A 19,014-nucleotide genomic window follows, 5' to 3' on the forward strand; every position below is an offset into this window, starting at 1 on the left:
ACCCACTAGCTTTTTCTCCCTCCTCTACTTCTCTTCTTTTTCACTACACCCCCGCCCCCTCCCCTCAACCCCTTCAAACCTCCTGACTACACCAAGCACCTCTACCTTGCCCCCACCATGTCCCTGCATGCTTCCACAAACAGCACTACCCTTTCTCCTGCCCCTAACCTGCCATCCCAGCCTCCTCATTACCCTCACCACCTATGGATCACTTCTCCCATTGTGTGTGTGTGTGTGTGTGTGTGTGTGTGTGTGTGTGTGTGTGTGTGTGTGTGTGTGTGTTTTCTACTTTAGAGGTAGCCTTTTGGCTAAAAGCTCAAATGTGTAGCAGCCTTCCTGCTTTGTCTGCCTGCGACTGAGTGTTGTCATCTTTCACATAATAAGTTAATCAATAGCAGAAGCTTCCATTGCAAGTATTATGATATTACTAATATATACATAGTTTCAAGAACTCAGTCAAGCAAGCAGTATGGAAAGCTTTGCCTAAATAGTGTTGTATTTGCTCAAAGTACTATGGCTGATAACAGAAAGTGTAGAGATTCCCTTCAACAACAGTTGCAATTTTTACACCTTTTAACAGTAAAAGATGTGAGAAACAGGAATACTTCCAACGCAACTAAAGTATCAGACAACGAAGGGAAGCATCTGATATACAAAACTTGAAAGTGTACTTTCACCACCACCACCACCACCACCACCACCACCACCACCACCACCATCTGGCTCATGTAACTAACATCTTAAAAAAGTACAAAATGGTCTAGGAAGTAAATGCCAACTAAAGTTGCGATCTATGAATTTTTAAAGATAGTCTTGAGAGCCACCAACCATAATGAAATTCAGGCCATTCTTGAATCATTCTAAAATCTTTGATACAATAAACTACAATCCATAATATAGAAATGTATTGCTATTGTGCATAATGGTCTAAAACTAATTAAATTGTTCTCTTTTCAGCATGCAGTGAGCAGTAAAAAATGTCATCAAAATAAAGAATGCTTCTTAGCAAATGAGCCTTGTCATTTGTTGTAATTTTTAAGACTGATTTGTTCCACTCATAATGACATACTGACGGAAGGCCCCCTACTATAATATTCACAGTTGGCCGAGTGTATGTGCGTGTTTCATGAATGACTCAGTTTCAGTTCATGATGGAAAGACCTTCGTTTGTTCTGGGTTGCCTACAAAAACTAAACAGCCACTGTGCAGTCAGAGATCGATCAGTCTGCCAAGCCTGGGGTACCCAATACCTACTCCATGCACCATCTAGGAAACTGGTCCAGTAAAATTACTTGTCAAAGAGTTGACACGTGGAGGAGATATAGAGAGATGTGGGGTGGGTGGAGGGGGAGGTACGAGATGGACAGTCAGAAAGGGAGGGGTGGGGGAGAGGAGGAGGAGGAGGAGATGGCCAAACAAGGCAGAAAGAGGAGGAAAAATGTACAATGAGAGGGGGAGGAGATGGACAGGAAGAGGAGGGGAGAAGGACATTAGGATGTGTATACCAATATGAAATTAAATCAGTCTAACAGAATGGGAGATGGATGCAAACTAAAATCCTGGAATATAATAGAAAAATCATCAAACCTCACAGGAGACATTTGAAAAATAAGATTACACATCCACAGACTTATCCACAACCTTTTAACATTCATGAAGCAACTGAAAACTATGCCACAGATTAAATATGTAAAAAAAGATCTAAAAAGAGCCCACATGAACTCCTCAGAAGTTTTGGCTAGTTGGAGAGCAAAACTGCAAAGAAAAAAGGAATACAGAAGACTGAAGAAAGAAACAGAATACACAGTGAAAATATGAGAGCTGAGGGAAACTATGAAAATTGAGTCATAAAGATTTGTGTGATTAAGTGACATCCAATTAACATATAACAAATTCTGGCATGAGTATAATAATAATAATAATAATAATAATAATAATAATAATAATAATAATAATAATTTATAGAATTACTGCTCTTAACACAATCCTCAAATTCAGAATGAGCAATGTGATGGTAGTTTCTATGATCAAATAAATAGTGTTAAGCAGTCTCACATGGCCTTTTAAGTAGCAACCTCCTGCACAATATTCTTTTGACAAAATCACACATTTACTCTCCACTACTCCTACTCATGATAATGACACAGTAAATAATCAGTTGTTCTGAGAATTACATGTGAAGCTGTCTATCTTTACCAATTCTGCTAGCCTCTGGAGAGAACTGAAGTAGTCACAGATTCCAGATCATAAACAGCATTAATGCCAATGTGGACAATGATTTGCAGCTGATGACATACAAAGCTCTCATTCGGCCACAGGGTGACCCTTTTCTTTTGGAGAACAGGTACCCTTGGGAGGCGCACTGCTCATACACTGGACGCTTCTCTGCCCTCCTCCCCCCCCCCCCCCCCCCCCCCTCCCAAATGAAATTTCCTAAAGAAGAGTCATCAAGCATCTAATACTGCAACAGACAACAATTAATAACTTCTTCTTTTCACTCTGTGAATGCCTCGATATTAACTAAGGAGAGGCCATTGTTCCAGCAGTGAACCTGTAGTGACACGCAGCATATCACAGTGACATCAGGTGGGCATCTGACTCGTTTGACAACCTGTCAACATGCTTCATGCCATGGCCACCAGGAGTGCTATGATTGGTTTCTCCTTGCTACAGTGTTAAGTTCTGTCATTATTAATATCTGTATTTTAATTTCACTTGGTTACCAAACAAACACAATGGTATGCGCTTGTATGTTAAGTAGTTAGGCAACAGCTTTTCTCTGAGTTGTTCTATTGTTCTACATATGAATGTACATGAAAGTTATGAACAAAATAGTGTCACATGATACTGTATTATGTTTCACATCTGTCCTTATCATATTGGAAATCAGCGGACCTACTGAATTCGTATGTCAAGCAACGGACTGTGACAGTGGTGACCCTGACGTGATACAGCAAGAGGAAATAAAGTCAGCAATACAGTAGTATCATGCTGAAATTTCAAGAAACAGAAAAATGTGAGGTGGAAGGTGCACCGGCTTATCCAGATTTGCAGTGTGGCTCCCTCCGTTTTTGCCACACAACCCAGTGTTACAGTTTTCATAGGCAGAGGAAAGTTTTCTGGCACTGGAGTGACTACGGACTCTACCAAATTCACACTGATGCTCAGCCAATTAGATCATCATTAAGCAGCAGAGGTGCAAGACATAATAACTTCACCTCCAGATAGAGAAGCATATACAAAGCTCAAGGCCGAGTTAATTTGTAGCATTAATTTGTAGCTTTGCAAGAAGAACGAATGAGACAGGTACTGACACAGGAAGACACTGGAAACAGAAAACCATCCCAGTACCTCTGCCATTTACGAAGCAAAGTCGGAGTGTGAATGGTGCCAGATATATTGTTACACACATTATGGAGAAGTCTCCTTGCAGCACAGCTGAAAGACATTATAGCTTCCCAAACAGAAATGTTGCTTGAAATCATAGTAGACCTGGCAGACAGGATTCAGAACATAATTGTCCTGACCTGCACTTCACTTGAAACAGCAGGCCACAGTACATCAACAGGGGTGTGTGCACACTGTAATATTTCTGGATTTGCAACCATCATATTCATGTATAAGAAGCTCTTCATAGAGCAGTTGAGAAAGCAGCACTTGCAAGATGATGCAATAACGATGACAGATGGTTTGTTAGGTACTGGTATTGTGAGAAAGCTCTCCTAAATTGTGGTCCTTCTCTGCAATTGGTTGCTGTATTCAGAAGTTGCACGCCAAAATGACAATCTTCTATTGTTAATATTAGACAAACTAAACAGCAAAATTTACTTGCATTTCATATTTAAAGCATCTCTCGATAGCGTGCTATCATTCCATTATTTCACAAGTATTAATAACCAGCAGAATAATGAACAACTGTAATAAAAAGGCACACGAAGTACTTTGGTGATCTTCGGATTGCGCCTAACTTGGATGGCGGGCAAAGCGGTTCAGCTGTAAAATTACAGTTGGTTGGGAAGTGACAAGAGGACAGACATGTTGTCTACTGCAGTCGGTGTTAGTGAAGACTTTATTAGCAATGTATGGTTATTTCGAAATATAGTTGAGAACAATGTGATACTAATTACGGAAATATGCAGTTAATTAATTGAAGAATAGAAATCATTTGTGATTCTAAAGTGGAAAGTAATTGTGCAGTTTTTCATGTTCTGCCAATAAAAAGTGAGTGGCATCCTGTATAAACAAACTGATAGGAAATTTAATTATTTTTAAAATAACAGTTTCTCGCTAAGTGTTTCTTACAGCCTCAAGATAAGGGATTCACGACCTATGTGCTGTTTTCTGGCAGGAGACAACAACTACAGAAGACTGCAGATTGGTGAACATTTACTGGAACTTATGCATTCCACTCATGGCAGTGAAAGCAAACAGGCACCTTGCATGTACTGCAATCTTAATACAAATGAGATCAGTGACATGTCATCTATGGTAACACAGAGGAGTTATGAAAGAGAGAAACATTTTTGAGGGAAGGGGTTTTTCATACGTACGTATACATCTCCCTCTCTCTCTCTTTTTCAACTTGCTGTTAAGATTAGAAAAGCCTCACAAACAACGTTGACACACTAAATAAACAGATCAGTGAACAACTCTCTGAATGGGGATGTTTCTGTAAATGATCAAGAAGCCATTCCTCCATGAACCTCTCAGCAGCAGATGACACAATCCAACTACACAAATGCTGGTATCACTAAAAGTTCAAAGACCAAGTGCAGAAGTGCACTTCGCCGTGTTCTTTTCTGAATCGAAAGGACTCTGTGAAGTAGGCATACCTGATTGTCAGCCACTGTATCTGTGCCTCTTCATAACAGACTGCAACATGGGATAAAAATTTTTAGTGGACAATGATTTTGATCTATGTATTTTGCCCTGAACCCTGTTACACAAGTATCGGCCATGGAGCTGGTTACATATTTCTGCGGAAAACAGTTCACGCATCACAACTTATGGAATGCGACACATTCACAACATATGGAACGGAACACTTGGAATTACTTTCTTTGGCTAACAACTCATCCACCTTGACTTAGGGAACACAATGCATGGGACTATGACATGAGCTCTGTGGAATTTTACTGTGGCAGATGTGACAGAACCAGTTGTCGGGGCCGATATTTTAGCACATTATTGCCTACTGCCAGACTGGGTCAATGCACACCTCAACAGCATCACTTGCGTTTCTGCCGACAGGTTTCAACACAGCACAGTGGTACACAACAACAACCTGATCTGGTCAACAGGCAGTAGATAACGTTGAGCTATTGGGGCTGCTCCCAGATATCGCGTGTCCTCCAGGCACCACAAAACAGGTACATCACAGCACCATACATTATATTAATACTATTGCAGGCCCACCAATTTCACATAGACCTAGACGACTTGCTACAGGCTGTTGCAAAGGCCAAATTTAATTCCATGTTGAAAAAAGGCATCATCCATCCACCCAGCAGCCCATGATAATCGCCTATACGTTTGGTCCCAAAGAAGAGTGGTGCATCTATCTATGCGGGGATTTTTGTGCCCTTAACGCTAGGACAAAACCAAATCATTATCTGTACCACTATTGAGAGACTATAAATCTGCACTACAGGGCACAACAGTGTTTAGGATGTTAGATTGTGCAAAATCCTGTGCTCAAATTACTGTAGCTGAGAGAGATATACCGATAATGGTTATCATCAATCCATTTGGACTCTTTGAAAGCTCATTCACGACATTTGAATTCAGAACTGCTGCCCAGACATGGCACGGTGCTGCAAGGGTTGTTGTTTTGTTTTGCACATCTTGATGATGTCCTCGCTTTTTTTGGTAACAGCGGAGGAATATGAACAGCATTTACTTGAGGTTTTTTGATGCCTAGACAAATACAGTGTCATGTTAAACACTGCAAAGTTTGTTTTGGGTAGACAAAGATCAGCTTTGTTGGCCACTTAATATCACCAGAAAAAGCTGAAGCCACATCCAGTATGTCACGACCAGAGACAACTCAAGAACTGAGAAATGATTAGCAATTCTCAATTTTTGTTGGTCCCATCTACCTCACTCAGCAGAACTTCCGGTGCCTCTTATCAAGGCATCATCTGGTCCTAAAGTAAATGGAAGAACATCAATACAGTGGACAGACACAATGAATGCCACTTATGAATCAGTTAAACAAACATAGCAAAAACAACACTTCTTGCTCATCTGGCATCAGAAGCACCTCTTGCACTTGTAGTGAACAACAGCCACACTGGAATCAGCACTGCTTTACAACAATATGCAAACAATGCCTGGCAGCCTCTCATGTTCTACTCTCATAAACTCTCCCAACACAACAAAAATGGAGCACATATGACTGTGAATTATTCGCAGTTCACAAGTCCATAAATATTTTCTTAGACAGCTGGAGCCAAGGGAATTCGCAATTTATACAGGCCACAAATCCCTCATCTACACCTTTTCGCAAGATAATGACAAGTGTTCACCATGACAATATGATAAATTGGAGTTCATCGCACAATCAGCACTGACGTGCAACATATATCACGAATTGATGACGTAGTGGTGGACTGCCTTTCTCATATGAACAATATCATGGAGGCAGTTGACTTCACCCAGCTAACCAAGATACATGAATCTGACCAGTTACAGGGATTTTTAACAGACACTGCATCTGGTCTTCCTTTCAACTGAGTCTTACCAACTTTATGAGTGCAAATGACAACTATACTGTTAGGTTTCAAATGGTAGAACTCATCTGTTCATACCTCCCCCGCTCCATAAATGTGCTTTTGAAAGACTATGCAACTTATGTCACCCCAGTGTCAGAGCAACAATTAAACTAATAACTAGCCATTTCATATGGCTCAGAACACAAAAGATTGTTGAACCTCGGCTCGTGTGCGCTCACAATGCAGCGAAGCAAGATTTCTCACCATATCCATGCCCCAGTGCGAGATGTTCAAGACTCAACAGCACAATTTGCACCTGTTCATTAGCCCCCTTTAGACAGACAACAAAATCTTTCTACAGTGACTGGTCATTTTACTGGCTGGCTAGAGGCCATCCCAGTGGACAACATTTTACCAAAGATGTTGACTACTGCCTCTATGTCACAATAGGTATCCAGCTTTGGCTGCCCAGCTGAACAAATTTTGCAGAGTGTTTGAATGCTAGCACTGGTCCTTAAAATCACACTAATGTGGCTTAAGTCAAAATGGACATCAGTGTTACCATTAATCTTACTTGGCCTACATAACATTTGCAAGTGTGACCTGGACTCTATGCTGGCTGAGTCAGTATGTGGAAAAGTTCTACAGCTACCTGGTGAATTCATTGACCCACGTGCTTTCATGATGGATGAATGAATCACATTTCATTACTCACTTAAGAGAATGATTATCACAAATCCAGCCATGTCAAGCATCGCGTCATGGAACTTCACAACACTTTTTGCATCACAAGTTGCAACCCTGTATGCATGTAATATTGCACAGAGATGGGGTGAAACCTGCACTGACACCTCTGTATATTGGTCTGCATCATATCCTTCACAGAAGCGAAAGAACATTAGACATTCTCATCAATGGCCACACATAACACTGTCTCAATTGATTGAGTGAGCCAGCTTTCATTTTGCAAGAAACATCACAACCAAATTTCCAAGACAACAAGTTGCAGCATATACCTAAAATTCACCAACCTCCATTGGAATCATTGTCGGCTCAACCACCACCACATATGTATTCCAGTTGGCATGAACACTTTCTTGTGTGATTTCTGGGTGATGCTTCTGGTACAAATTGAGGACGATGCTCCAATTGCCCCATGGGGGCTGGTGTAAAGACATGCAGCAAACCACAGTGACATCAGGTGGATAGCTGATTTGCTCTATGAGCTGTGAACAGGGTTCACACACTGGCTGCCAGGAGTACTGTGACCGGTTTCTCCTTGCGAAGTTCTGTGACCATTAATGTCTGTGGTGGTTTTTGCACACTTGGTTACCAAACAAAATTTCCAGTATGTGCTTGTATGTTAATTAGTTATGCAACAGCTTCTCTCTGAATTGTTCTACAGATGAAAATACAAGTTTGTTCTGAATAAAACAATGTCTAAAGACACTGCATTATGTTTCACATATATCTTCAGTGAATTAGAACTCACCATACCTATTAAGTCAAGAAACAGACTGAGACAAAACCATCACTGGTAGTTACTATCAAATGTCAATTTTCCTTAAACTATTGCTTCTTCACATATAATTTGTCTCGCAAAACAGCTCTGAACTGGGTACAATCTGCCAACCTACCTGCTGGATGATCATTAAGGATTAGTGGTCATACACAGCCAATCACCAATTTCCAAAACAGTTACCAACTGTTTGCAGTCAATGACTCGTCTACCAAGTCTCCAGAATGATCACGATCCTTAGTCACTTCTACAAGCTCTATTTTAAGATAGCTTCCCAAAATGAGAAGCAAGCAACTAACCTTGCACAATGAATCAAACAAACTGCTAGAAATAAATCACAAAACGGTAATAATATTAAGTTCAACTGTGACACTATTCTTGATGTCTGGCTTGCATAAAGCTACATTCAAGATTTGCAACAAGCAATATTAACACTAGAAAACCACCTCACAGTAAATAACAAAACTGAGTAACACAGAGGTCCAGCTACCCAGGCAGGACGAGAATCCAGCAGTGGACATGTATCAGTTTATGTTAGTACACTTTTTTAGTTTTATTCAGTGATGTCACTCACAAACTCCTGGCCCCCAGAGCTTCTGTCATGAAGTGAATATTATCTGTATTTTTATCTGATTGTCTAGTATTTATTTACAATTAAAGCTTTATTTCCTGCAGTAGCTTCCAACTGAGCTGAGTTTCTAAATAAAGTAACTGCTCCTGCGTATTATTTTAGTAGTGCAATTTATTGCTTTTTTTAAGAGCCTGTGAATCTTATGGTCTTAGGTCACTGTGGGAACTCTGCAGAGTAGATTTTGGTGTTGGTTTATTCTTCTCGTTTATATTTCTTGTATATAATTATATTCTTCTCTCAGTAGCACCACAATTGGGTTCATCTGCTGCAGGGGTCTATTTGTTTGTTCTCAATTAGTCTTGATTTCTTTATTTATATTTTGAGATTGTGTACATAGCATGATATGGATAGGGACTGTGATAGTTGTGAGCAGACATGAGGAGAGCTCGCTGCTGAGCATAAATAGATGAAAGCTGCATTGGTGATGGGCAACAAGCTTCAGGCTTCCATTCAGAGCTGCAGTGATGTTGGGGCACCAGTGGTAAGGTATGTGACATCTTTGGTGTCATTGGAAACCGCTGTTAACTCTGTTGTTGCTGTGTCTCCTGATATGCAACAAATGACCAGTCTGTTTATATTCAAGAGTGTGTGGCAGACAGTGGTGGGTTCATGTTCTGTGGACAGAATATGAAAGTGGAAATAAGCCACACAGCTGGCTCCCTAGGCCCTAGCAACAGGTACAAGATCCTACCCACCATTGACAACACTTCTGAGCCAACACGGGATGTTTCTCCTGTTGGCACAGAAGCCAATGTTCCTGCTAAGTCTGGACAAGTGCGGAATGCGGGTATGCCATTCACTGAGAGCGCCAATGCTAAGCAAGTTATGGAACTCCTCTGGGAACTAGTAGGAAGATTGGGAAAGGATGCAAGGTTACACTTGATATGTTTGCAGGGTGGATGGCAGTCTCATCTGTGACTTGGGGGAGATTGGTGGTGGGGCTACCAAGCACACTGGGTGTAACCTTCTGCAAATAGTGGCACATGTAAGCAGGAATGATGCCTGTTGGATTGGTTCTGAGGCCACTATTGGTTCCTTTCAGCAAATGGCTGATACGGTGAAAGCAGCTAGCACCACAAATGGCGTGCAAGCTAAGCTCACTATTTGTAGCATTGTATCCAGAATCAATCGCAGTCCTCTGGTTTGAGCAGAGTGAAGGATATAACCAGAGGCTCAGACAGTTTTGCGACAGTATTGGGCATGAATATCTCATTCTTTGCTACCAGATGGAGAATTGTAAGGTTTCCCTAATAGGTCAGGCTTGTACTACACACAGGAAGCAGCTACCAGGGTAGCAGATTACTTATGGAATGCACATGGGTTTTTTAATGTTAGAGGATTCTCCCCTTGGGATCAGAGATGAACTGTCCACTGGAATCGAAGGTAAATCAGCAGCAATACTATTAGAAAATGCTTGTCCTTATGGAACAGAAATAGAAAGGTTAATATGATATTAGTAAACTGCATGGGCATCCATTAGGTCCCAGAATTAGAGTAACTTATTAAAGGCAATAATGCCACTATAGTGTTAGGAATAGCAAGTTGGTAGAAACTGGAAATAAATAGAAATGTAATTCTAAATCAGAATGGAATATTTATTGTAAGTATAAGTTAGAAACAAGAAGTAAATAGCAATGAAATCTTTAAATCTGAATGGAACATTTATTGTAAGGAGTGGTTAGACAGCGAAAGTGGTGGTATATTTATAGCAGTAAAGAATTTGATACTTGGTTACAGTATTATGGATTCCGAATGGGAATTAATCTGGGTGAAGTGTGGCATTAAAGGTGGGTACAAAATGGTAATCGGATGCTTTTAAAGAATGCCTGTGTCAGGAGCTGTAGTGGTAGAATGATTCAGAGAGAAATTGCAGAATTTTGTGAAAAAGTTTCCTGATCTTGCTATTATAATAGGGTGTGACTTGAACTTGCCTGGTACAGACTTATAAGGTCATGATATCAAAACTGGTGCCAGAGACAGGTATTCATGTTACATTATTCTGAATGTATTGTCCACAAATTCCTTTGACCAGACAGCTAGCCACCCATGTGCAGGTAATATCTTAGACCCCCTTGCAACAAAGAGACCTGAACTTTTCAAATCAGTTAATATAAAAGAGGATATTAGTGACCATAAGGCAGTGATAGCATCTGTGACTGCAGGTATTAAAAATAATGTTAAAAAAGGCAAGAAATATTTTTGTTTAGCAAGAGTGTCAGAATAGAAAGTGGTGAGTATCTGAGTAGTCAACATCAAATATTCAGTGCTGAAGATGAAAATGGGGAGCACAAATGGAAAAAATTCAAAAGCATCATTCAATGTACTTTGTAAATAAAATAGAAAGAAACTTCCACATGGGAAAAATATATTAAAAACAAAGATTCCAAGACTTACCAAGCGGGAAAGCGCCGGCAGACAGGCACATTAACAAAACACACAAACACACACACAGAATTACTAGCTTTCGCAACCGATGGTTATATTGTGTGTGTGTGTGTGTGCGAGTGTACACCTGTCCTTTTTTTCCCCTAAGGGAAGCCTTTCCGCTCCCGGGATTGGAATGACTCCTTACCCTCTCCCTTAAAACCCACATCCTTTCGTCTTTCCCTCTCCTTCCTGAAGAAGCAACCATCGGTTGCGAAAGCTAGTAATTCTGTGTGTGTGTTTGTGTGTTTTGTTAATGTGCCTGTCTGCCGGCGCTTTCCCGCTTGGTAAGTCTTGGAATCTTTGTTTTTAATATATTCAATGTACTTTGGATGAGAATGTTCCAGGCAAGGTCTTAAGGGGTGCAAAGATCCACCATGGTTTATTAGCGCTATTAGAAAGTTGCTACGTAGACAAAGAGAATTTCATTACAGATTTAAGAGAAGTCAAAACCTAACTGAGAAACAATAGCTGAACAAAATGAAAATAATTGTTAGGAGAGCAATGAGAGAAGCATTCAATGACTTTGAAAGTAAAATTTTGCAACTGATCTGACAAAAAACCATAAGAGGTTTTGGCCTTATATAAAATCAGTAAGCAGTTTGAAAACATCTATTCATCCACTCAGTCTATTCAGTGATCTTACTTGCATCGAAATGGAAGACGAAAGAGAGAAAGCCAATACAATGAATTCAGTCTTCCAAAATTACTTCACCCTGGAAAATCACAATACAGTCCCTCCTTTCAATTTTTTTATGAATGTCAAAATGCAGATATTGAGATAAGTGATTGCAGAATAGAAAAGCAAGTACAACTGCTCAGTAGTGGAAAGATGTCAGGATCATATGAGATCCTGTAAGATCGTACAGAGATTATGTGAAAAAATTTGCTCCCCTTCTAACAGAAGTTTATCATATGTCACAGCAGCAATGAAGGGTATCTACAGACTGGAAAAAAGTGCAGGTCATTCCAGTTTTCAAGGAAGGTTTGTAGGACAGATGCACATAATTACAGGCTTGTACCACTGGTGTCAATCTGTTGTAGAGTAATGGAACATGTTTTGTTCTCATGAATTGCAGCAATTTTGGAGAGCAAAAATCTCCACAAAATTCAACATGGGCTCCGTAAACGGAAAACTTGTGAAACTCTGCTTACTCTGTTCCAACAAGAGATCCACAGTGCTGTAGACATAGGCACTCAGGTTACTTCCATGTCCCTTCACTTCACTTCACTTCAGGAAGGCATTTGACATTGTCCCTTACTTGCATTTAGTGAAACAAATAAGAGTACCGAATATCAGACCAAATTTGCAAGTGGATTCAAGGTATCTCTGCAGCTTGAATTTGACGCATCACTCTTAAACAGAACAAAATCGGCATATGTAATGGTAATTTCAGGATTAACTCAAGGAAGTGTGGTAGGGCTGTTACTTCTTACAATATATATAAATGAGTTAATTGGAAATGTCAAAAGCTCCATAAGGCTGTTCGTGTGTGATATAGCTGTCTATAAGAAACTAGCAATGCCAGAAGACTGTAGCAATTTGCAAAAGGACCTGCTGAGGATTGATGATCAGTGTAGGGACTGGCAGTTGACCCTGAACGTAAACAAATTTTGTGCACACATAGGAAAAGAAATCCACTACTGCAAGACAGCAGTGTTGATGAAAGACTGCCGGAAACAGTACCCACCACAAAAACCTAGGAGTAACCATCCAGAATGACCTTAATGACCACAAAAAAACAAATGTTAGGGAAATCAGTTGCCAGACAGATTCACAGGGCGGATCTTAAGGAAATTTAACTTGTTCAAGAAAGAAGTGGCTTGCAAAACACTTGTCTGAACAATTTTTGAATATTACTGATCACTCTAGGATGCTTATCAAATCCAACAAAGGATGGTGTGTTTCATCGTAGGATCGTTTAGTCGGCACAAGAGCTTTATAGAGATACTCAACACACTCCAGTGGCAGACATTACAATAGAGGAGTTATGCGTCACAGAAATTGAATTTCGAGAGATTAAGTTCTAGGAAGAGTCCAAAACATATTATTTCCTCCCACATTTGTCTTGCAAAGTGACCACAATGAGAAAATTTGAGGAGTTAGAGCTAATACAGAGACTTGCCAACAATCATTCTCCCTATGCATCATTCACGAATGTAACTGTGACTGGGGGATCAGTTAGTGGTACCAGAAGTATCCTCCACAAAACACTCATTACTGTTATCCAGCATTGTTAATAAAAATTAAACAGGACACAATACATAAACAATGGTACCTGAGAGAATTTTAAATAAATAAAAATTCTGATGAAAGATAACCAACTGACATAGTGGCAGTTGATAAATCTTCCCACATACAAACAAGTGTTCTCTCACTCAGCTAATTAGCATAGATTGTGGTGAAGAAGAATCTGAATGGTGCTCAGAGCATTGCAACTAAAACTAGAAATTCCCTCTACTATTTTAGCGTTAAAAACCACTAACAATCAGTTCAATCAGTACTGAACCTTTTTCCACATTCTTTTGTACCAAGTTAGAGTTGTTTGAAATAAAAAGATCCCGATTGCTCAATTACCACAAATTCATGAAATAACCCACAATAATGGCTTAAATATCCTCTCTACAGAAGTAAAAACAAGAACAAGGTGGAAGAACAGAGCTAGCACTTCATACTGTTAACATAAGCAGAGCTTTCACTGCAAAGATTGTACGTACCATGGACAAATTTAGTGAAAACGCAATAGTCCTCCCACAAGCAAAATTAAAGTTTAGGAAGACTTGAGGTTCTGGAGACCTGGAATATACAGCATTGGATGTGCAAGTGGTCACTACTACAATGACCACAAAAAGCAAGCACTACATAGAGCAACACGCTAGACAGTCCCTTCAGTCACATAAACAAGTTTATGGTGGGTTAGCAGAGCATCATCAGATGAGACGTTTGAGTTGAAATAAACTGGTGTGATGTGTCATGCCAACGCATTCCAGCACACTAGGATCGAAAATCCATGGAAACAGCAGTAGCCAATATCGTACTTAATGAGAAAAATTCAACCACCTGTGTTCCACAGAGGACACTAATGCAACACATAACTCATCTGTGATTCCCAAGTGACAGAGGATCCAATGTCTACTGACCACCACACCTAAGACTCTATGACTCCTACTCCTTTCAGTCATATGGCCAACACCAGTCTCCCCACTATCTTACGAGACTTAAATTTTTCAGAATGTTTAGAATTATTGCTAGCCCCTCAGAAATATAGAGGGGCAATTCAGTATCTATTAACTGCTGCTATAATATAACGACCAGAAAATTTGTGATTATATTTAGAAGCAGAACCATGATGTTACTTGTATAAAATAAGACTCTGCCAGTAACCAACTACATATTACATATATAGTTCCTTGTAAGGTAACATTTATTACTGTTGCAGATGTGCTAGTGAGGAGAAGAAATGCGGACTCATCAAGCAGCAAATCAGAAAATTTTATCACCTGAATTTATTTAAGAATAGAAAGGTATATCACAGTAAATTAAGCAACAATTTTCAGAAAATAAAGATTATACAGACACAGGGCAAAGGGGGTAAATATTTAAAAAGGTAGTTATGGAAACAGCAAATGACATCACACATTTGAAGGAAGTAAAAGAAAAGAAAATCTAATTAAACACAGCAACTATCTAAAGCAATCAAGCAAACAATAATAGCAACGTGATATAATCGATACATATGCTAACTTAAACAAAATTATTTAGAAATATCATCAAAAGGGCGTAAAAAGGTATAAAAACATTAACAGTGCTGTGTCAACTCCTCTCCCTCTAGATTTCACAACACGTGGTAATGAAAATGCCAACTAGCTGCCTGCAGAATCATGCTGCCAGGCCTGGATGGATTACCTCACACCAGGATCTAAGGCCTGATTACCAACTGTGCTGTGTCCTTGGTCTACCTGAGAGAAAATAATGCACAGTCGTAACGAACCTGGACCAGGTGACTATACATACTCCTTATTCAGACCTAACAGTCCCTTATGTTGTCTTTGCCTTTGCCTGATACTGACACTGAGATGTGCTCCACACCATCTGATGGCCCAATGTCTATCACCAAGTGACATCTATATCCAGCTGCTACCTGCACCAACTTCTGGTCTCTGGGCAGTTCCTAGACCTGATACTGTGGGGTTAGAACTAGCACCATCCAGCTGGGGTCCCCTCGAGACGCCTCTGAGCATCTCCGGCAGGAACTGGTTTAGAGCCTATACACCAGAATTCCTAACTCCTGACCAACTACCATGCTGCCACCTGTCTGGTGCACATGTTCTCTGCTGCCACAGACTCGCATCTGTAGGTGCTGATGTTGCAGCCTTCAATGGGATCTCAAGTTTAGGGCCCTGTCCCATCTTGCCTTTATATTGCTGCCCAGCACTGCAGGTCATGTCCACCAGAGCCTGTCACTGCTGGCCCACACATCTGGTGTCCAGCAGCCCATGCCACATTATAATCTTTTGCAGCTCCACTGGGATTGGTTACAGCACAAGGCTGCCACACCATTGTGCCTTGCCAAGAAGCTGCACTGCTCTCATCATAGCACCCCAATACACCCCATCCTCTGACCTCTTGGCTGAGGACCACAGGGTTTCTGCCTGACCACATCTTAAGAGTTATCACCAATGGTCATTGTACAAGTGTCTCAATGAATAAATATTTTTATTGCTATGGAAATATCTTTGTTTTTGTATTGGCTGAGGAACTTATAGCACCCACACTCTGTCCTGCACGGCATTATGAACTGACCATCCTGGCATTACATAGTGATCACCATTGCGAGCTATTACAATGATGGCAGAAGTAGCCACCGACATCGAGCAACACTGGGTCAGTATGCAGCACGGTTATTGCAGCGCTGCATGGTGAGTGACTACAATCTGTTTTGGCTGTTTTCCACTTAATGGTTAAAAATGCTGGTATACATCCAGTTTGATGTGCACAGTGTAATTTGCTAGGTCACAGTGTCCTTTGCATTCAGTTCTCGCCAGTGATCTATTTTAAATGCAAAAGGTGCACACGGCTCATGCTTAGGCATCAGCATTAAATACTGTTGGTGAAGTTGTAACTGTGATGTGAATGAGAAATCCTTTCTTGTGTTATTTTTCCTAATTTATTTTTTCCTATTGCTATGCACACAGCCTTTACAATGAGTCAACCAGGGGGGGCAAGGGGTCAGTAGAGAGGTGGTTCAGTCTTTGCTAGAACCTGTGGCTCAAATAAGGGCATACAGAAGCAGATGCATTAAGTGATGAAAGAGCCTTGTCCAGTTTGTAAGCACCCATCCTAAATACTAGTGCCACTAACCAACTTCCTCCCTTTTTGGTTAAAGAAAGAAAGTGTGTTAGCATTAGTGGGCAGCCTTTTGACAGCCACAATGCTGGATTGTTGATAAAAGAGGATTGTTGATAAAATACACATTTGTTATGTATGGCTAAGGTATGTTTAATACGAGATGCAAGAAGGTATGTAATTATAATGAAGAGTTAAGAAATGCTTAGATGTCTGAATTACTGAGAAAAGGCTTATCGCAGTGATACAGGAGATAAAACAACTATAGATATTATTGAAAGCAGTTAAATAGTTTGTCGCAACAACAGGGCAAACTGATTGAATGTTTCATGGATGGAGCAAGGAAACTCAATAGGTTTAATTTGGTGGAGAATGGTGGCACAAATAAGGTCCTCCTACAAGGAGGAGAGCAAAGGGTCTTACAAGCATTTTTGCAGTGGTTGCCACTGGATGTGTCAAGCAAAGCGCGGGCAAAATTTCCACGAGATTTAGCTGGAGCCATAGTAATGGCAACAGCTTCAGAAGAGACAGACACAGTAACCCTGTCTGTGATTAAAAGGGTGTTTTTTCCACTGACATCAAGAGTTACCATTGCAGGTGATCAGGCCACTTGCGATGAGACTGTCATCAGTTGCAGTGCAGAAAATGTGGAAAAGCACACATCAGAAACAGAACTGCAGGCAGAACAGGGTGCAGTATATGAATGTATGCAATGGAAATAACACATCATTAAATAGCAATGGTGGCACCAAGGCCTCTGAGTGGCACTCTCAGTAAATTTTAACACAACTGAAACATATGCATGTACAGAATTTTGCTTAACTGGGTTAGTGCGTGGAAGGAAACACAAGTTTTTAGTGAACACAGGGATGCTAATGTCTTTGGCAAGTTTATACCTTATGGGAAAGAGGCAGTTTTACCAACCACAGTAAAAGTTATGTGGACTGTGCGGTAATGACAGGCATTCACCAAGATTGATGATATATAGAGGTATGATGGTATGTTGGTACAGGTGTAAGAAGAGGCAAAGGATACCAGAAACCTGCTGGAAAGATATTCTACTCAGCTGACCAACCAGAAACGGGAAGTGGTATATAATACCACAGTGTTGCGAGAGTTAACAGTGAATTGGACTAGCTACATAAGAACGACAATAAGTTTGATGAAATTGTGATCTGAGCCTAGTGCAGTCCTACTGGAGACTCAACTGGCCACAGATAGGCTGTAGGGCACTCTTGCTGATAGCATAGGGGACGCTTACACAGAGTAGCTGAGATACAGGACAGCTAACACCTACCTGCTGAAAGCAAGTCAACTCCTGGCCAGTCTATAGCAGGCACAAGAAGAACTGCCAGCTAGGCTAGAATCTGCTGCACCTCCAGAAGGAGAAGCCTATTCACTATATCACCGTTTCGCATCAGTGAAGGTCAACACTGACTATGCCCACCCCCAGCTCACAGAGCCATGCCATGTCAATAGGTCGCGGTATGTCTTCCAAATGCCATCTTTGCCTCTAGCGGATGACATACCATTTTGACACAAGTGTGTGGCAGTGCGAAGAGCGTGTCAGACAGTGGCAGGAGGCGGGACAGGGAGGGCTCTTCATGCACGGCATGTTGAGATTTGGGATACATGATTTCTCTATGGGGCTACTGGACTTCAATATTCTGATTGGGGGTCGCGTGTCTGAAAATAAATTGTCATTCTGCCAGCTCTGGAGGAAATGAGGCAGCCGAGGTTATTCCTACTGTGGAAGTCCATTGTTGCAGCACCTTGGTTAAGAGAGAAGTATGCTGTCTTAAGAGCTATGGTGAGGTATATTACTTCTACTGAGTGAATTTGGGAACAGTGTGAGGTTTGCAAAATGTTATTTTCTAGCATCTATCTCATTGTGTTGCCATCTGCTTATGAGCCTTAACCACCTTCAAGGCTACTAAAGCTCTAAAAAGCATACAATTGAAAATCCAGGATTGAATGTAACAATATTATGAAAAGGGAAGTTGCCACTCACCATATAGCGCAGACGATGAGTCGCAGGTAAGCACAACAAAAAGACTGTCACAAATGAAGCTTATGGCCACTAAGGCCTTTCTCAAAAAAACACACAAACCACACACATGCGAAAACACATCTCACACACGGCTGCAGCCTCAGGCAACTGAAACCACACGGTGAGCAGCAGCATCAGTGCTTGATGGCAGTGGCAACTAGGTGGGCGTAAGGAGAAGGCTGGGGTGGGGAAGGATAGTAGGGTAGGGGTGGTGGACAGTGAAGTGCTGCTGGGGTGAGTGGAGCAACGAAGTGGAGCAATGGTAGGGCAGCTATGTGCAGTCAGGAGGTTAGATGGATGGCAGGGGAGAGCTATGGAGGGGGGGTGGGG

The 19,014-nt window shown here is 40.9% G+C and overlaps 1 protein-coding gene across 4 annotated transcripts in view; it reads right to left on the minus strand.

The window, feature by feature from the left end:
- LOC126281645 (transmembrane protein 131) overlaps positions 1-19,014 on the minus strand; it is a 353,143-nt gene that overhangs the window by 71,479 nt on the left and 262,650 nt on the right. The gene's annotated exons all lie outside the window — the stretch shown is intronic.

The sequence above is a fragment of the Schistocerca gregaria genome, chromosome 7 (genome assembly GCF_023897955.1).
Source record: "Schistocerca gregaria isolate iqSchGreg1 chromosome 7, iqSchGreg1.2, whole genome shotgun sequence".
NCBI lineage: Eukaryota > Metazoa > Arthropoda > Insecta > Orthoptera > Acrididae > Schistocerca > Schistocerca gregaria.